At 43.9% G+C, this 21,215-nt stretch overlaps 1 pseudogene across 1 annotated transcript; it reads right to left on the minus strand.

Moving 5' to 3' along the window:
• Positions 1–208: 208 nt before the first annotated feature.
• On the minus strand, positions 209–18,317 carry LOC144193025 (general transcription factor II-I repeat domain-containing protein 2A-like; annotated as a pseudogene). Its single transcript, XR_013325563.1, has 3 exons — positions 16,481–18,317; positions 13,746–13,788; positions 209–1,244 (listed from the first exon to the last, which is right to left on the minus strand). The product of XR_013325563.1 is annotated as a general transcription factor II-I repeat domain-containing protein 2A-like (transcript).
• Between the last annotated feature and the right edge of the window lie 2,898 nt (positions 18,318–21,215).

Raw genomic sequence — 21,215 nt, forward strand, 5'->3', positions numbered from 1 at the left:
TTTCTCTGTTTTGAAATAAATTACCGTATCGGCTGCATTGTCTTGCGTCATGACGTAACGGCGTCATTGTGTCGTCAACTTGTAGTTTCATGCATGTCCTGGTTTTATGTGCGTATAAGCTATACTCTCAATTCAGTTATCATCGACGGAAGTGGCTTATGTGCGAATAAATACGCTAAAAATGTGAACGCTTTGTTTTCAGTCCCTCTGAAAATTAAATATAAAATTATAATTTTATTTAAAAAATCAATTTTGTGGGTTTCACAGCTGGCAGTCATCAGCTAATCTAGTCATCATCCTTCGTCATGTATATCTACAGCATTATGCCTTTAACTTGGTCTCAGCACGTAAAATGAGCATCACATCTAAATAAAAGGCATACATAATAAACTGCATTTCAATAAAATCTTTCCCAACTGAATACATTTTGTGATGAAGACAGGACCAGAAAGATAGTGGCTCAATACTTTTAGCCCTACATATAGATTTCACTTTCAAACCAATATCACAAGGTGTTCAAACATGGGAGGATACCTTGCTTCTTCTCAATTTTTTTTTGCAAACCTTTCCTTTGGTTCTTGTGATCATGACCGAAAAACCTGGTAATAGTTATTAACATTATTCATCACTACAGCACGTAACTTGTGTCAGCAGTTGTGTCATTATGTTGTTATATTCTTACATTTACCATTGTCATATCCTACAGTACAGATAACGTGTTCTCCTCAGTGACATCATTAAACAAGTTCTGAAACACTTAACACAGTTCAAGTGCCATAGGTATAGCCATCCTAATTTCATAATTCAGTTGACCTCAATGGGAGCCTTTTGGCAAGTTTACCTCTTGGTCCCTTAGTGGATAAAATTGCGGTCACGTTCTTCACAGGGCAATATGTTGTTTGGTTTCATATCCACTGCATCCAGTGCAGTCTTACATAAATTAAATATATTTTCATCCATGAACATATAGCCTGTGTCACATTTTCCTTTCATTCGCAGACAGCGTACTCGTTTTAAATAGTAGCAGCAATACACACTGTTGATGTAAGGTACTTTTGGACATATCCATGAATTATTAAATATTAATTTCGAAGACATTGACAAGATGAAAATCCAGAAGATTCTTTCTCGCATTGGTCTTGAGTGTCCTTGCAAGTAATGCATCCTCAGATTTTGAAGTGCTGTGTCAAAAAGAATTCCTTTATAACAGTGTAGTCTGGACTCTTCTCCTCAATTTGTCACATCTGTAGAAGAACAGACAAAATGTGTGTTATGAGACTGATTTTTTCAAACAGTATAGGGTCTTACAAATACGTAATACATGCATAATAATTTGCAAAAAAGAACAAAAACAAAAAGAGACGGGGCTCAGCTTGTAGATTAGGTTGTTTTCTACTTAATTAAAACCATATCGAATTCATTCATTAATTTTTAGCACCACTTATCCTCGCAAGAGTTGCGGGCAGTGCTTAAACCTACCCCAGCCAACCAACTATGGGCACCAGGCGGAGGACGCCCTGAATTAGTGGCCAGCCAATTGCAGGGCACAAGGAGACGGGCAACCACTCACATTCACACTAAAACCTATCGACGATTTACAGTGTTTAACCAACCTAGCATGCAGGTTATTGGAATATGGGATGAAACCTGCGCAAGCCTGGGTTGATTATTCGAACTCTACACAGAAAGGTCTGGACCTGGGATTGAATCCTCGATCCCACAACAGGGAGGCCAATGCGTTAACCACTTTCTCCACCAGGCCACCAAAATGGGCTTGCAGCTGAGGCTTAATCCTGAATCTGTCAATCGGATGAAAAAAAAAATCCCACCAGCTCATCCTGTGGATGAAGCAGCTAATTTTAATCATGTCACAGGCGTGTGTTGCCTTGATCAGTGTGGGGGGCCAGAAAGTTACAGTTAGTCTAACTAAATGCACACGAGGTGCGAGGTCATGTGGTCTTGCTAACTAAAGTAAAGCAGCATCAGCAGCTTTTGAACATTGATTTTAAAAGACATGGAAATGTATTTTTTTCCATTCACCTCCCCTACCGTGCAAAGGTTGCAGGGGTTTGTTTGCTTGAGCCTTTCCCACCCGACCTCGGAAAGAATACAGGCTAGTACTTCCTGGACTGACACAGACAGACAAATGACCATCCATGCTCACAATCATTCCGCCATCAGAGGGAAACAAGGCCACGACTGTCCGCACCGAAGTTAGGAAAGTGAACCTTTACACCAGTGGTTTTCAAAGTGGGCGGTACCGCTCCTCGGGGGGTGGTGTGAACTTTCAGGGGGGCGCTGACGAATAAACAGGCGAATGGGGGGCGTTGAAATAGTGAAGGGGGCGATGGAGCAATTACAGTAAAATGTGACGTTGGTGTTTGTAGAAAGACCGGAAAAATTGATTGTCTGTAATAAAAAGTCGACAAAAAACAAGCTTTATTGAAACAAGAAACGTTGTCTGCTCGAGCGCTCACGAGCAGCGCGTATATACCATATATCACTAATTGTCGCGAGTTTATCGTCGATGCAGGCGACTGGGGAAACCACCACCATCCAGTCAGCCGCAGAGGAGCACACAATAGCGCGCCGGCAACGCTTAACCACAGACGTATGCGCACAGCGACCGGCTTAATGCATCAGCTATCAATTTTTATGATTCGGGGTAAAGAGGGGGGCGTTGGCATTTTGGCCCGGCGGTGAAGGGGGCGGTGGCCAAAAAAGTTTGAAAATCACTGCTTTACACCATGGGGCGGCTGCATTTAAATGAGTTTACCTTGATTAAATTTCACTATACTGTATTGATTAATGGAAGGTACGTGAGTGTGAGGCTACAAATGTAAAAACAAACAGCAAGGCTATCACTGCATTAAAAAAAGGGCACCTAATATAAAACCCGGAACTCTCAGGCGATGACACGCCCATTTCTTTGTTCACCTATGTCACATGATCTTTGTCAATAAAACTAGCTCATCTGTTGGGGGTAGCTAGGGATTCGAACTGGTCAGGCTGGGAGATGGACACATCTCCCAGCGCTGGCTCCTCTGACCCCCTCTTTCAGCTGAAGTATGGTAAATCTCATCACAGCTGACTCTGTGTGCTTCCTCTGATTCGAAGTTAATGAATGTATGGATTTATTTCTATTGTGATTAGATCTCACAATTTTAACCTCACAATGGTCGCGGGGGTGCTGGATTCGAAGTTAATGAATGTATGGATCTATTTCTATTGTGATTAGATCTCACAATTTTAACCTCACAATGGTCGCGGGGGTGCTGGAGCCTATCCCAGCTGATTTTAGGGCACAAGGCAGGTGACATTGAATTGGTGGCCAGCCCACCGCAGAGCACGAAAAGACAGACAACCCTTCACACTCACGTATACCTAGGAGCAATTCATTGTGTCCGACCAGCCTACCATGCACGTCTTGTGAATATGGGAGGAAACCGTAGTACCCAGAGGAAAGCTACACAGCCACGCGGAGAACATGTAAACTCCACTGTTACGGCTGGCAGCCTGGACACACACCAGTAGGAGGTGTTTTATCTCCAGCTCTGGCTCCACCCCTGTGACAGAGCCCTGCCCAGGCCAAACACAGCTGTAATTAATTCCCCAATCATCCCTCCTGCCCTTATTTAAAGCCTTTTCAGTAGTCAGTTCACCCCTTCTTGCCCTTGCCTCCTTGCCCTTGCCCTTGCTTCTTGCCCTGGCCCTTGCCCTGGCCTTTGCCCTTGTCCTTGATGCCTTGTGAGTTGCAGGCTTGTGAGTATGTTACTCCATGTTATATTTTGTATGTGGTGTTAATGATTTTGGGTTGCATAGGGGGACTTGAGATAAGTTTAGACACCCATGGGTATACATGTAGTTTGTGCATTTAGACACAGTTATTCCCCTGTCTAGATTATATTACATCAGTTTAACAGTGGCATCCTGCGGTCTTATTTCCTGTATTTTGTGGGTGTTCATTTGGACACCTGTCTGGGAGGGGGTTTTACCGTGTTTATTTGAGGGTGCCACTTTAATGTCTCGTGCTTCCCCTATGTTATCCCGTAGTCTGTTTTTATTGACTTTATTGTAAATAAAAATAACTGAAGGCTACTTGCAATGTGTGTCCGAACTCATCTTTGACCGAACCTGTCTGCTGTGATAGTTGCGACTCCCTGGTATATCATACCCCAGGGGGAGTCGTAACAAGTGGGGGCTCGTCCGGGAGATCATTAAGATCTGTTATCACAGCAGCAGTTTGGTCATTGGTGGTACGGACTGCATGTGCAGTAGGCCGGTGAAGGCAAGGGCCCCTGTCTAGATGGAGAAAGATGAGGTAGGCAGGGATTGTGTCACCTTGAATGTAAAGGCTCTAGTTATAAATCCCATGGCTCGTTTAAAAGGAAAACCAGAGGGATATGGTGCTGTATCTATTGGGGAAAATGCCCCCATTGCTCTAAAGATATTACGTATGCAATATGAGGCTAGGGATAGGGAGTATGCTCATCAGCTGGCCCTCAAGAAAATGGAGTTTGAGATTGAACTAAAAAGGAAAAGGCTGGACATTGAACTCTCAAAGAGTTCTAATATGGTAGAAAGTAGGGGGTTTAAAGTTAGTGAAAGCCTTCCGCTTGTACCGCCTTTCAGTGAGACGAACGTCGAGGCGTGGTTTAGTGTGTTTGAACGGATAGCACTGACCAATAAATGGCCAGAAGAAGGCTGGGCTCTAGTCTTACAAAGGAAACTGTCAGGGAAAGGCCTCGAAGCTTTGAGTACACTGTCGATAGAAGACAGGTTGGTATATGATAAGGTAAATAGAGCAGTGTTGCGCGTTTACGAACTGGTGCCTGAGGCGTACCGCCAAAAGTTCAGAAATCACAAATTAAAGCCTGGACAGGCCGTGGCTGAGTTTGGCCATGAGAAAGAAAAAGCATTGGAGCTTGAGCGTGTAGAGAAAGCATGTGTAGCTCAAGAACGGCTTGAGAAAGAAAAAGCTTTGGAGCTTGAGCGTGTAGCGAAAGCACGTGTAGCTCAAGAACGGCTTGAGAAAGAAAGAATTTTGGAATTTAAGAGGCAAGAGAAAGAAAAAGCCTTGGAGCAAGATCGACTAGAAAGAGAAAAGGCCTTAGAGCAAGATCGACTAGAAAGAGAAAAGGCCTTGAAAGCAGAGCGAAAAGAAAAAGAACTGATTGAAAGAGAAAATATTTTGGAGCAGGACAATTGAGAAAGGGAAAAATTGGAGCAAGAGTGGCTTGAAACGGAAAACGCATTCGAAGAAGAAAGAAATAAAATAGCACAATGCATGAAGAAAATGCCCGCCGCGAGGATCAGCCTGCAGAAAGCACCCCAAGTTTCGGTGCCGAGGCCACGCAAAGTACTCCTGTCGCCACTAGGGCCGCCAGTCGCACCCGTGCCGAAGCCACTAACCAGGCTTCCGGTGCCGGCCGGCCTTCCAGGCACAGTTCTTTCTAGCACTGTTCTGCCAAGCACCATTCTGGCCAGCGACTGCCCGCCCAGAAGTGGTAGCAATGCTCCGGCGCCCCTGGATGATGGTGCCGGCGACTGCAAGAGCGGCAAAGCTCTGGCACCCCTGGACGAGGGAGTTGGCGACCCTCCGAACAACCAGGGTAAGGTGCCTGACCGTTCTAAAATTCTAGTGTCTCCTAAAGGAAGGGGGCTTGGCCAAGACTTAAAGGACTGGCGCGGACGCCCACCAGACCGGCCACGCCTTGTCCTCGGCTGGCGCGGACGCCCACCGGACCGACCACTTCCTCGTCTCGTTTCTGGCCGGCGCGGACGCCCGCCAGACCGGCCAGGCATTGTCATCGGCTGGCGCGGACGCCCGCCGGACCGACCTCTTCCTCGTCTCGTTTCTGGCTGGCATGGACGCCCGCCAGATCGGCCACAGCTCATCACCGGCCGGCGCGGACGCCCGCCGGACCGACCTCTTCCTCGTCTCGTTTCTGGCTGGCATGGACGCCCGCAGATCGGCCACAGCTCATCACCGGCCGGCGCGGACGCCCGCCGGACCGACCACTTCCTCGTCTCATTTCTGGCTGGCATGGACGCCCGCCAGATCGGCCACGGCTCATTACCGGCCGGCACGGACGCCCGCCAGACCGGCCAGGCATTGTCATCGGCTGGCGCGGACGCCCGCCGGACCGACCTCTTCCTCGTCTCGTTTCTGGCTGGCATGGACGCCCGCCAGATCGGCCACGGCTCATCACCGGCCGGCGCGGACGCCCGCCAGACCGGCCACGCCTTGTCATCGGCTGGCGCGGACGCCCACCGGACAATGCCCTATCTCAAGTTTAGGAGAGTTTTAACAGGAGTGTATTGATTGATTGGGGCAGGTTGGTGGTTCGGTTTCGTCAACAGGTTGACTCTTGAGGGGGGAGGTGTTACGGCTGGCAGCCTGGACACACACCAGTAGGAGGTGTTTTATCTCCAGCTCTGGCTCCACCCCTGTGACAGAGCCCTGCCCAGGCCAAACACAGCTGTAATTAATTCCCCAATCATCCCTCCTGCCCTTATTTAAAGCCTTTTCAGTAGTCAGTTCACCCCTTCTTGCCCTTGCCTCCTTGCCCTTGCCCTTGCTTCTTGCCCTGGCCCTTGCCCTGGCCTTTGCCCTTGTCCTTGATGCCTTGTGAGTTGCAGGCTTGTGAGTATGTTACTCCATGTTATATTTTGTATGTGGTGTTAATGATTTTGGGTTGCATAGGGGGACTTGAGATAAGTTTAGACACCCATGGGTATACATGTAGTTTGTGCATTTAGACACAGTTATTCCCCTGTCTAGATTATATTACATCAGTTTAACAGTGGCATCCTGCGGTCTTATTTCCTGTATTTTGTGGGTGTTCATTTGGACACCTGTCTGGGAGGGGGTTTTACCGTGTTTATTTGAGGGTGCCACTTTAATGTCTCGTGCTTCCCCTATGTTATCCCGTAGTCTGTTTTTATTGACTTTATTGTAAATAAAAATAACTGAAGGCTACTTGCAATGTGTGTCCGAACTCATCTTTGACCGAACCTGTCTGCTGTGATAGTTGCGACTCCCTGGTATATCATACCCCAGGGGGAGTCGTAACAAGTGGGGGCTCGTCCGAAACATCCACCCAGGTGAACCGACCTGGATTTGAACCTAGGACTCCAGTACCGTGAGGCCGACATGCTAACCACTCCTCCACCAGGCTGTCCACACCTTACATCCTTCCTTCAAAATTGTGGAAGCATGTGGTGCATGTATCCTGCTTTTTTGTAAAAACCTAAAATATTTAATTCACAACTTTTCTTTGCTTGTGATTCCAATACGTATCGTTTACACTTGGGTAATGTCATTTTGGCAACTTATTTATGTGTCAAAATGCACAAGAAAAATGGTTCTCTCGCCAGAAGATTTTAAAACATTCATTGTGTATATTCAAGAAAAACTATCATTGAGATCTGCATTTTGACTTAAAATGATGCTCTTGGTTAAGGTTGTCAATTTGATCTTTTTGTCAGTTAGTTGGGGTTTTGGTTGGTTTGTATGCTTTTCGCCTATAGTGCTCCTCATGTTTTCCCTTCTCTCGTGTGATTAGGTGTGTGTACTTTGTATCACCCCTTCTCTTGTGTGCTTACCGACATTATACTCAATGATTGATTTTGAAGAGTTTTGTCCACAAAGTTGTACAGTCGTACCTATACTTGAGAAATTATTGCTTCCTGAACTTTTTTCTTAACTTGAAAATTTCGTAAGTAGAGCAGTACTTTATATGTAAATTCACTCATTATTTTCACGGTCCTCACACAACTACCAACTAAACTCTTTAAAATTGGTCAAATCGGGATATGTTGTAATTTTTCCCGCTAACGGCGAGAACACTTATTTGGTGTTCGCCATCATTCCGGGTGGATTGACAAAAGAACTCCAGCAGCTAGTTTGGTTTCAACAGAACATTCATTCGAGACTGCAAACTATATATTATATGGGCCGATATATCAGTTTCAACTGTGGTTTGAGCTTTCAGGAAGGCAGGAATTGTCACTCAACTGCCAGACAACCAAAGCGACACTGACTCGAATAATGACGACTCCGATGAGACGGTGATGGATTTCGCATTCACCCTGCTGTTCAATTCGGACTCAGAAGATGAAGAGTTCAAGGGATTCATTGATGAGGAATGAACTGATAAATTGAGCTTTACGTGTGATTGCCCTAACGTTTAATGTACCGCAACAGCATGAGAATGTTTTTTTGTGTTAACCAATGGAGAAAAAGATCGCCTCCACTATGTGGTATAAATGTTGCACTTACATATAATACCTTGTTTATGTTGAAAGATAAACTGTGTCACAGAAATACTAATACTCCACGTCGGACAAAATAATAAAACAGTTGTTTATTCATTTTGGGAGTGAATGGAGTTGAGTTCATTTCTGTAGGAAACATTGATTTGAGATACGAGTAAATTGAAATACAAACTAATTCCCGGAACGCATTTAGCGCGTACCTCACGGTATGACTATAAAAAACAATTAGAGCATTATATTTGTTTCGCCTTGATGGATCAGTCAAAATCCACTGTGTATCACGCTCAAGTTTTGGGAAACTGGCTGGTATTGAATGAGGTATTATATATTAGTTGTCTTACAAATTAAGGGTTATCGGATAATTTCTTGCAGCACCTTTGTTGATCTATCACAGCATAGAGCATTAAATTCATTACACATTGAAGGATCAGTCGAAATCCACTCCGTATCACGCTCAAATTTTCTGAAAATGGCCGTTAATAAATGAGCTATTATATATTAGTTGTCTTACAAATTGAGTAATATCGGATCATTTTCTGCAGCCCTTCTGTCAATATATCAACGCAAAGAGCATTATATTTTTTTCCTCCTTGAAGGATCAGACAAAGTCTACTGTGCATCACGTTAAGGTTTTCTTAAAATGGCCGTTATTGAATGCAGTAATATATAGTAGTTATCTTACAAATTAAATAATATCGGATCATTTAGTGCAGCACCCTTGACTCATGATAGCACCCAGGCTGACATTAGCCTAAATAACACGATAAAACTATATATTTATAATCCATCACTTGTAGTCAGTGAAATAAATCTGTAAACAGTGCTGCCAACTACTCTGGAATTTCAGGAGTTTACCCGGAAATGCAACGCAAACTCCAGTACTCCGGACAACCTCCCTAAACTCTAAACCGGAAGAATTCGGTAACAAGAGTGCATTGAGAATCATCCGGGTTACAAGTTCTGATGAATTATTTGTTTTGTGCGACTTCTTCAATTTTGCGTGAATTACATTCACTCCAGATAAACTCCGGAAATGGGACAAGGATACTCCTGAAATGGGGTCGACGGAGGTTGGCAGGTCTGTGTAAAGCACGACACACAATCCCTTCTGTGCGATAACTTCAGGGTGTGCAATAACAATGTGCAATATCTTAGATTGTGCAATATTTTTGAATTTACCTTGCCAGGACGTGACTTTTTATATTTTTATATTCCTTTTTTTAACTGGGAAAACGCACTGTGGAGTAGCACCCTCGATTTCGTTATACGCAGCTGGATATGACAATAAAGGCTTTTGATTTGATTTGCTAGTCTCATCTCTCTCTCATCTCAACTAAGACAAATGAGTTTTAGACAGTAGGCAAATGAAATAAATACGTGTCTGTGTTTCCTACAGAAAAACTATAAAAAATGTATTTAACAAAAATAATAGGGCTTTGGAAAAACATTACAGACCCGCGGGTGTAGCAAAAAGAACATGCTTTCTTCTGGTTAACGCATAATCAACGGTAAAAAGTGAATTTATTAGCCGCAATCCCCCAAAAATAAAAATCTTGCTCCGAACATCAAGAGACACTTGCTTCAGTTTCAAGATGATCAGTTAATAAATAACAGAGGAGTCGGACTTCAAAGTTACTGTCCACAAAAACAAGAACAATCACTACATGAGTGGCGGGTTCAAAGGCCTTCACCCTGGAAAAATCTTGAGCTAGTCTGTAAGTTCCTCCCACACAAGCACACATACACTTGCTCACACACAAAAGGATAGAGAGGAAAAACAGCAAAACACACACGAAACTTACTTACTATTCTTTCATTCCCTGCACCCCAGGCTTTAGTCTGGAATTGAAATTAAATGCAAAATAAATCAAATTCATGTTCTTGGAGACTTGCACGAAAAGGGGGCCTTGCTCACCTGCAGTCACATTTTTGATGCTCTGTGAAGCTCAGTTGAATTTTATGCTGTAAGAACTTGGATCTTACTTGCATTATCTTGAAGAAAAACAGAGGACATGACATGAGGTCATCTTAATATCAACGGTTTTGCAAGGTTCAGCATTTGAGTTGCGTGCTTAAACTCAATGCCCTCACCAAGCTGTAAATGAAATACTTAAAGACAAGTGCAATAATGTATTCCTGTGCTTCTGCATGCAATGCCAAAGTGCTTGCGTGTTCAGAGGCTAGGAGAGGCAATTGTCTACATTTAATTAGCTGTAAATATTACAACGAAGAAAACTTCCATTTCATTTTCTGAACCACTTTATTCTCATTGGGGTGGTGGGGGGAGATGGAGCCAATTTCAGTTGTCTCCGGGTCAGAGGCGGGGGACACCCTGAATCGGTGGCCTGCCAATCGCAGGGCAAAAGGAGACGGACAACCGGGCACGCTCACACCCATACCTAGGGGCAATTCAGAGTGTCCAATCAGCCTACTATGCATGTTTTTGGAATGTGGGAGGAAATTGGAGTACTCGGAGGAAAACCATAAAGGCCCGAGGAGAACATGCACAGAGGTAGACGTGACCTGGATTTGAACCCAGGACCCCAGAACTGTGAGACCGACGTACTAACCAGTCGCGACACTGGGTCGCCGGAAACCATATTTGAAATTCAATATTTATTTGCTTATCTTTCTCTGACATAGAATAACTGCCAATTTGTCATATAGGATTAGCTAAATATTGTATCTCCAATTCATTCATCTGAACCGCTTAAGCTCACAAGGGTCGTGGGGGATGTTGGAGCCTATCCCAGCTAATTACAGGGACCAGGCAAGGTATCAGTGGCAAGCCAATCACGGGGCACAAGGAAACAAAACCATTCACGCTCACAATCATACTGAGGGGCAATTTAAACTGTTCAACCAGCCTACCATGCATGTTTTGAGATGTCGGAGTAAACCAGAGTACCCGGTGAAAATGCAAACTCTACATAGTGAGGACTGACCTAGGTTCAAACACTCAACCCTGGAACTGTGAGGCCAAAGCGCTAACCAGTCGCCGGGCCCACTAGCAGGCTGAGAAAGTCACTGAATTAACAATGGATAATGTTCTACTTGGTAATTTAGTTTTTGATATGAGGCCATCTTTTGTCATTTTAAACAATGCCATGGAGAATGTCCTAGTTAATACTATTTAAATGTCTTTTGGACGATCTCAACAATGGCACGAATGCTTGCAAGTTGACCCTTGTATTGACAAAGAACTCTTCTGAAAGCCTTGGGGACCAATAGAAGGGAGAACCAGTAAATCTGAAATGATCATGTCCCTTGCAGGGACGCCACATATAGGAGTAGTTTACAGCAGCACATACTTGTGCACAAGAAACAACTTGTTGTGTTTGGAGTGGGCCAAGAACCACATCATCCACTTTATTCTACTAACCCACTTCTCCCACCCACAAAAACACGTGGCCTTTGGAAAACACCTCTTAAAGGAACACGCATACAAAACAGCTTTAACAAAACCTAATTTAGCCACATGTATTCACTTTGCTATTAGGGACATTGCACAACTTCAGTTGCCAAAGCAAAACAAACAAACACAACATTTTATTCTGGTCTAATTCACAATTTGAAATAAAAGAAAGCAACTTGAAAAAAAGCGCGTTGTACTTTTTTTCGGTTAAATGTAAATACTCCTGAGATTGGTAATTCATTGTCCCTCCCCTCCTGCCCATAGTTGGCTAGGCCAAGCTCCAGCACCCCTGACCATGGTGGTGCTCGGACGTTTGGTCGCCAGTCTTTTGGTCCCTTTTAGCCGATCAAATGGTGACATCCGTCGAACAAACGTCCGGGTTTGATAGTTTAATATCTAAGTACTGTTGAAAACAGTGTATATTTAGATATTAAACTCTCATGACTATAATTTTGAGGGCTGGTTTCAACAGTAAACTCTCTGTCACCATTTGACCAGGGACCAAAAGACCGGGGACCAAAAGACCGGGAACCAAAAGACCGGCGACCAAAAGACCGGCGACCAAAAGACCGGCGACCAAACGTCCGGTCACGACCATGGTGCGCATAAGCGATAAAGAAAATGGATGAATGTAGACGGTCTTAGACGGTACCCGGACGTTTGTTCGACGGATGTTTGTTCGACGGACGTTTGGTCCCCGGACTTTTCGTCGAACGGACAGTTCTCTCTCTCACGATTAGAATTTTGAGAGCGAGAGATTATCTGGTTGATCGCTTTCAACAGTAAACTCCCTCTCTCTCTCATGATTATAATCTTGAGAGCGAGTGAATCTGGCGACCAAACGGCCGTCGACGAAACGTCTGGTCACGGTCTTTGACAGTAACGGAGGCCAAGGAGGTTTTCTGTAACTTCACAAGCTTTTCACACGTGTTGCTAGTATTTTGGCCCATTCCTCCATGCAGATCTCTTCTATAGAAGCAATGTTTTGGGGCTTTCGTTGGGCAACATAGACTTTCAACTCCCTTTGACAGCCTGAAATGTTGCTTGTTTGTAAGTGACCAAATACTTATTTTCCAGTCTAATTTGGAAATAAATTCTTTAAAAATCAAACAATGTGATTTTCACTTTTTCCATATTATGTTGACAGTTACAGGCCTTTATAATCTTTTCAAATAGGATAACTTGCACAATTATTGTTTGGCTAAATACTTTTTTGCCCCACTGTACATTGTCAGTCTATAACTACCATTAGCAGAAATCAGTGCACGTGTGAGAACTAGAGCAACAGATTATTATGGTCTTTATTCATTTGTGTTATTTAACAAACTGACAATCTACCCATCTTCAACTCACTTGCAGTGTAACATTGCGGCTTTCAGATGGCACACACTCCATCGCCTCATCATTGCAGCAGCCTCCACATCGAGTAAGTACTACACAGGAAGGTATGTAAATGTGTTCTATGTCCTCTGGATACTCCTGGTAAATGTAGCAGGCAGCGCCGGACTAATTACGCCACTATTTGCAAATGGATTGTGGCTGCTTGGACAAACATGTCTCCTTGCACTTTTGTTCGAGCTATTGCCAAAGCCGGCATCATTTCTGTCGAGCCACATGGCAATGTGAGTGACTTTGACAACGAAGAGAGGGAACCTGGCGTTTTTAAGGAATTATTCGGACAATTGTTTAATTCGGATACAGAAAATTAGGACTTCGACAGATTTGTGGGTGATGATTGATAAAAACAACGTGAGTACATTGTAAAATATCTAAATAAAGTACAACCGAACTCAGTTTTGCTTTCTTTGCCTTTTTAAAAACATGTTTTTATCGTGTGTCTGTATGTTTAAGCTGGTGTATGTTTTGCCATGCCTGGGTGCATGTTTTGGTGTGGTGCGTTTTGTGTGTGTGTCAAATATAGAAACAGCACTTGTTACTGAAACTGCGCCTTTAAATCTGGTGCCCCATATAATCGTGAAAATACGGTAATCCAGTATTTAGCCCTTAATGTCTATTTGCATTGTCACAGATTTAAGTATGGAAAACTTACCTTCATTTTTACTCACATCCACTCCTTTGTTAATGCCGGCAGCCTGCAAGAGATGGTCCACAACACATGCTTATTTTCAACCAAAATCTGTGCAACACATAAACAGATAGACAGACAAACAGACAGGGGGCAGGTAGGTTGACAGACAGACATATAGAAGGACAGACAGCGGGAGAAACAGAGAAATATAAACCCTGCCGGAATGTACAAGAATCAATTGATCGCATAATTAAAAAAAAACAAGGTCAATTATTTTCCTGGCTGATATTTTTCACGTGTTTGAGTGTGCCACATTCACTCAGGCCATGTTAAAACTTCTCCGGTCCCACCTGCTTGTTTAGAACCAAAGGACAGTTGTTGCACAATAAAAAAAATCCCCCTTTAAGAATGGGTTGGATGAGAATGGAAAATTTCAATTACACGCATAGCACAGCAAACGTGTACACAATTATCTACAGGTATACAGAAGTAGGAGTATGCCTTTTAGCAAAAAGGTCAGGAAACTGACAGTCAATTTCAAAAGAAAGCATGACAAATCTTACTTATTTAAGCTAATTTGGGTTGTTAATTTTCTTAAAACATTGTAAACCGAAGTGCAAATATGACGAAAATAAAAACTCACAAAATAACTGCTGTTGCGTAGTTCATGCAACTAACTCCAAGAGAAAATGAATAAGTGGAAGCACATCAGTGTGCACTGAAGAAGGTATGGATTTTTCAAATCTGCAGTCTAATGCTTAAAACTACCAAAAGAGAGCAGCAAACTAACACATTTCTGACCAGCCATACTCATCGATAATCATTGCAAATGCTCAAACCTTAATTTTACACACTTAGAGAAAGTAAAGAAATTAAATCATCTATTAGATCCGACAGCCATAATAGATGAGACTCCAGTTCCTTTCATAATGTTTTTTGGTCATCAACACATGGTATAACTAACGTTCAGACATTCTAAATAATACAAATCTGTATATTATACATTATAAAGCATTGGCATTGCTACTTGAGGCTATAGGTTAAAGACAATGTATATAATTGTGCTACCAATTTTAGCCTGCGATAAACATGAAGTTATCTCCAAAACACAAACTTTATGGTTAAAAATGGACACTTCAAACATTAAAAATGATGAATTTCAATTTCCGCATTTTCACGACTATAAGGTGCAATAAAAAGTCTTACAATTTCTCCAAAACAGACAGGGCGCCCTATAATGTGGAGCGCCGTGTGTATGCTCTAAACTTCCAAAGCCTGTCTGAGAGCACTTCTTGCTAACACGCTTCTTATATAGAGAGAAGGCGGACGTGGGTGGTGTCAGAAGATGCTAAAGACACGCCCCTACCAGGTACCCGTATATAAGTTGGGCATGTGTTTGTTGCAAAACAATTTTGGTTTGGTTTCTAAGGCCCCCCCGAAAATGAATAATACAAATAGACACGCTTACGAAGCTCAGTTTAAACTTCAAGCCATCAATTATAATAATAATAAGAATTAAAAAAAATAATAATAATAATCGGACATAGGCTTTGTCGTCATCATCAACAACAAAAGCCTAATTGTCATCAAACCCAGAAACTGCGTATGACAAAATTGGTAGTGCCTCTGCACAAGGTGAGTTTTCTCGGCAAAAGACCCAAATAATTTCAGACTTGTAATTTGCCATTCTGCCTTTATGGATACATCGCAAGTGTCTGCCACAGGGCAGCAGCTGGAAACGATTGTGACCAGGGTGGTATGGGTCTCTGATGATGTTCCTGGCTCTGCTGGGGTAACGAGGGCTGGCAATGTCTTCCAGTGAGGGCAGAGAGCAGCCGACGATCTTCTGGGCAGTGTTAATTACTTTCTGCATGGCCTTTTTGTCAGCTGCCGTGCTTCCAGCGTACAACACTGTAATGCAGTATGCCAGGATGTTCTCCACAGTGGTTCTATAGAAGATTACCAGAAGCTTTGTGTCCAAGTTGTTCCTCGTGAGTACTCTGAGGAAATACGTGACGTGGACCCTCATAAATTTAAAGGACTGGACCCTGTCTATACATACTCCATTTATGAGGAGTGGGTCCAAATCTGTGCTGTGATTGCGAAAGTCCAGGATCATATGTTTAGTTTTCATGGTGTTCAGCGTGAAATTGTTCGCCTAGCACCACGAAGACAAACGCAGGGGAACATGGGAATAGAGCAACCGCAAGGGAATTTTAGATCAACGAATCCATGGTTAGCAAATGGAGGAAGCAGGAGAACGAGCTTCGCCAAGTCAAGAAGAAGAAGCTGAGTTGATTTGTGACTCCATGCATCCCCATTGCCCGTCTCACAGCAGCAGTGAAAAACCAAGTCATGAAAATGAACTTTGAGCTTCCCGTCATTCCCGGAGGTTTAACTAAAGAAGTCCAACCACTGGACATCGTAATCAACCGGGCATTCAAAGCAAAGTTGCGAGCGGCATGGGAACAATGGAGGCAGGCAGCGCCAGGCTAGTTATACCACTATTTGGGAATGCATTGTGGCCGCTTGGACTAACGCAGGAGTGGGCTAACTTTTTGACTCACGGGCCAGAATGGATACTAAAATTTGACAGAGGGGCCGGGCCAGAAGCATTTAGACACAATGTAATTTATCAAACCTGGGGTTTGAAATGTAAGAGATAAGACACAATTGAAGGGGAAAATGTATTTTCAAATTTACTTTCAACATTAAGAACCTAATATTCAATGAAAGAAAAAGGTAGAGTAACTCACCATTCAGTGGGGAACGTGTTGTTGTTCTCCCTTTTTCCAGTGCATCGAAATCTGGAGTTAGTTTGGTGGGGGCAATTTTCAAAATAGAGCTGAGGTGTTGGTCAGTTAACCAGAATCTGTGATGGGCTTTATTCGAGTTTATGACGCTGAAAGTCTGCTCACACACGTAAGTCGAGCCAAACAATGCCAGCATCCTCTGTGCTGTCCTACGGAGGTTTGGAAACGTGGCTTCATTAAGTGAAACGTAAAAGTCTTTTAGTTTAAGACATTTTAATTCCTCTTTTGAGATGGAGTCAAACTGAAGATCGATCAGCTCAAATTGCAGCTCATGTGGTGCTGTTTCGGGGTCTTGTGACAGGGGACAGGACACCAGCTGAAGTGACTTCTCAATTTTTTCAAAATCAGTGAAACGACGACAGAATTCTGTGTGCATTTTGTCCAGTGATTTGCAGTATTTCTTCACGTCTCGGGCCTTCTGCATGGCCAGTGTGGGGAAATGTGCGAAAGATTTGTTTGAAATTTGCCTGGAGAATAAAATCAACTTGGATTTGAAGCCTCTCAAATTTGTGTACGTGTCGTGCGCAAGCTGATCTTTCCCCTGCAGCTTAACGTTCAGCTCATTCATATGTGACAATATGTCCACAGCAAACGCAGTCACAAAGCTAGTCCTCATCACTCAGGTCAGGGAATTTGTCGGATTTACCCATTAACTCCAAAAACGAACGAACTTCCTCTTTGAGCACCTACACTCGTTGGCACATTTTTCCCAAACCTAACCAGCGGACACGAGAGTGGTAAAGTAAGTCCTGGTGATCCGCATCGGTTTCCTCTAGGAAAGTAATGAACTGACGGTGGTTAAGTCCCCTTGCTCGTATGAAGTTAACAAGTTTTACAACTGGATCCATGACATGATTAAGCTGCAATGCAGACTCACACAGAGATTGTTGATGAGCGATGCAGTGAGAAAAAATAACATCCTGGTCAATGTTTTCTTCTTTCACATTATCTAGGATTCTTTTCAGCAGCCCAGCGTTTTTCCCAGTTAAATTTGGCGATCCATCCGTGGTGACAAGTTTATTCCAGGGCAGCCTCATTCTCTCGATGACCGCAGTCCACTCCTCGCGTTTTCCCCTTCAGCAATTCCATGCTCAAAATTTCCTGTGACTTCAAAACTGTCATTTATCCCTCGGATAAAAATTAGGAGCTGAGCAGTGTCTTTAACATTGTTGCTTTCCTCCAGTGCTAGTGAATATAAATTAAAAAAAACTCTGCCTTTTTGTTTAAGTCGCTGACTAAATCTTCGTCAATCAGTTCCACACGGCGAGTCACTGTCCTGCGTGATAAACTGATTTTTTCAAACTTGACTTTGCTCTCTGGACACAAGAGATCTGCTGTCTCTACCATACATTCTTTTCAAAAACTCGCCTTCTGAGAAAGGCTTGCTAGCCTTAGCTAATTTGAATGCCAGCAAAATACTTGCCTTGGTACATGACTCTTGAATCGCAGTTTGTCTGTAAATCGGATGCTAACTTCTGAGCAGTAGCCACCCGTTCTAGAGTTGACTGCTTGCAAACGTAATTAGCAAGATTTGTGGCAAAGTGACGGCTGATATTGAACTCTTTGAAAACTGCAACCGTTTCTTGGCATATCAAATATACAGCCGTTGATCGTACATGAGTAAAAAATATTTTGGTGTCCAATCATTTTTTTAAAAAACTCAGCACTCAGTGTCCACCTTTCTTTTCATTGAGCCCCTCATTTTTACTGAAGGGGGAAATGGCAGATGGAAAGTTACACTCCAACAAAGGTCTAGACTAGTGCGTCATCTATCGGGGAAACAAGGGTATTATTGCAGGGGAAAGGGAAATTGATGAGGTAATTGATTTTTACTACAATTTGGACTACGTCAGCGTGCCAGATTGAAAAGCCTAACGGGCCAGATGTGGCCCGCGAGCCGTAGTTTGCCCATATCTGGACTAACGTGTCTGCTTTCACTGTTGTTCGAGCTTTTGCTCATTTCAGCTGGCATCATTTCTGTCAAGCCACATTGCAATGTGAGTGACTGTGACAACGAAATGAGGGAATCCGGCGTTTTAGATGAACCATTTGGACAATTGTTTCAACTTGGACATAAAAAGACGACTTTGATGGATTTGTGGGTGATGATCGATTAAAAATTGTAAAATGGCTAAATAAAGTACAACCGATTCCACCCGGTCTCTTCACAGAAATTTCCCTCAAAAGAGAGAGACAGAGAGAGAGACAGAGATAGAAAGAGAGACAGAGAGAAAGACAAAGAGAGAGACAGAGGGACAGAGAAAGAGAGAGACAGGGAGACAGAGAGACATAGAGACTGAGAGACTGAGAAAGACAGAGAGGCAGAGAGACTGAGAGACAGAGAGACAGAGAGGGAAAGACAGAGAGGGAGAAACAGGGAGAGAGACAGGGAGAGAGACAGGGTGAGAGACAGAAAGAGAGAGACAGGGAGAGAGACAGGGAGAGAGACAGAGAGAGACAGAGAGAGACAGAGAGAGACAGAGAGAGACAGAGAGAGACAGAGAGAGACAGAGAGAGACAGAGAGAGACAGAGACTGAGAGAGACAGAGAGACAGAGAGAGAGACAAAGAGAGACAGAAAGAGAGAGAGACAGAGACAAACAGAGAGATAGAGACACACAGAGAGACAGAGACAGAGAGAGAGAGAGAGAGAGAGAGAGAGAGAGAGAGAGAGAGAGAGAGAGAGAGAGAGAGAGAGAGAGAAAGACACACAGAGAGGAAGAGACACAGAGAGAGACAGAGACACACAGAGAAACAGAGACACACAGAGAGACAGAGACAGAGAGAGAGAGAGAGAGAGAGAGAGAGAAGGAGACAGAGAGACAGATACACAGAGACACAGAGAGAGACAAAGAGACAGAGAGACAGATACACAGAGACAGAAAGAGAGAGAGAAGCACAGAGAGACAGAGACACACAGAGAGACAGAGAGGCAGAGAGGGAGAGACAGGGTGAGAGACAGAGAGAGAGAGAAACAAAGAGAGAGAAACAGAAAGAGACAGAGTGAGAAAGAAGAGAGAGAGAGACCGAGTGAGAAAGACAGAGAGAGACAGAGAGACAGAAAGATAGAGAGACAGAGAGAGAGGGAGAGAGACAGGGGGAGAGAGACAGAGAGACAGAGACACACAGAGAGACGGAGACACACAGAGAGATAGAGACACACAGGGAGAGAAAGAGACACACAGAGAGACAGAGACACAGAGAGAGAGAGAAGGAGACAGAGAGAAAGATACACAGAGACACAGAGAGACAGATACACAGAGACAGAAAGAGAGAGAAGCACAGAGAGACAGAGACACACAGAGAGACAAAGAGACAAAAAGACAGATACACGGAGACACACACACAGAGAGAGAGAGAGAGAGAGAGAGAGAGAGAGAAAGAGAGAGAGAAGCACAGAGAGAGAGAGAGACAGAGAGGCAGAGAGGCAGAGACTGAGAGACACAGAGAAACAGAAAGAGAGAGAGACAGAGGCAGAGAGAAACAGGGGGAGAGAGACACAGAGAGACAGAAAGAGAGAGAGACACAGAGAGACAGAAAGAGAGAGAGACAGAGGCAGAGAGAGACAGGGAGAGAGAGAGAGAGAGAGAGAGAGAGAGAGAGAGAGAGAGAGAGAGAGAGAGAGAGAGAGAGAGAGAGAGAGAGAGAGAGACACAGAGAGAGAGAGACACAGAGAGAGAAGGAGACAAAGAGACAGATACACAGACACAGAGAGAGACAAAGAGACAGAGAGACAGATACACAGGGACAGAAAGAGAAAGAGAGAAGCACAGAGAGACAGAGACACACAGAGAGACAGAGAGGCAGAGAGGGAGAGACAGAGAGAGACAGAGAGAGACAGAGAGAGACAGAGAGAGACAGAGAGAGACAGAGAGAGACAGAGAGAGAAAGAGAGAGACAGAGTCTGAAAGAAAGAGAAAGAGACAGAGTGAGAAAGACAGAGAGAGACAGAGAGACAGAGAGATAGAGAGACAGAGAGACAGAGAGAGAGAGAGAGAGAGAGAGAGAGAGAGAGAGGGAGAGAGACAGGGGGAGAGACAGGGGGAGAGACAGGGGGAGAGACAGGGGGGAAGACAGGGGGAGAGAGACAGAGACAGAAAGAGAGAGAGAAGCACAGAGGGACAGAGACACACACAGAGAGACAAAGAGACAAAAAGACAGAGACATACAGAGAGACAGAGAGACAGAGAGACACACAGATAGACAGAGACACACAGAGAGACGGAGACACACAGAGAGGTAGAGACACACAGAGAGACAGAGACACACAGAGAGACAGAGACACGCACAGAGAGAAAGAGACACACAGAGAGACAGAGACACACACAGAGAGAGGAGACAGAGAGAAAGATACACAGAGACACAGAGAGACAAAGAGACAGAGAGACAGATACACAGAGACAGAAAGAGAGAGAGAAGCACAGATTGACAGAGACACACAGAGACAAAAAGACAGAGAGACAGATACACAGAGACACAGAGAGAGAGAGAGAGAAGAGAGAGAGAGAGAGAGAGAGAGAGAGAGAGAGAAAGAGAGAGAGAGAAAGAGAGAGAAGCACAGAGAGAGAGAGAGAGACAGAGAGACAGAGAGGCAGAGAGGGAGAGACAGGGAGAGAGAGAGAGTCAGAGAGGGAGAGACAGGGAGAGAGAGAGAGTCAGAGAGTGAGAGACAGAGAGAA

This window comes from Stigmatopora nigra, unplaced genomic scaffold (genome assembly GCF_051989575.1).
Source record: "Stigmatopora nigra isolate UIUO_SnigA unplaced genomic scaffold, RoL_Snig_1.1 HiC_scaffold_43, whole genome shotgun sequence".
NCBI classification, from domain to species: Eukaryota; Metazoa; Chordata; class Actinopteri; order Syngnathiformes; family Syngnathidae; genus Stigmatopora; species Stigmatopora nigra.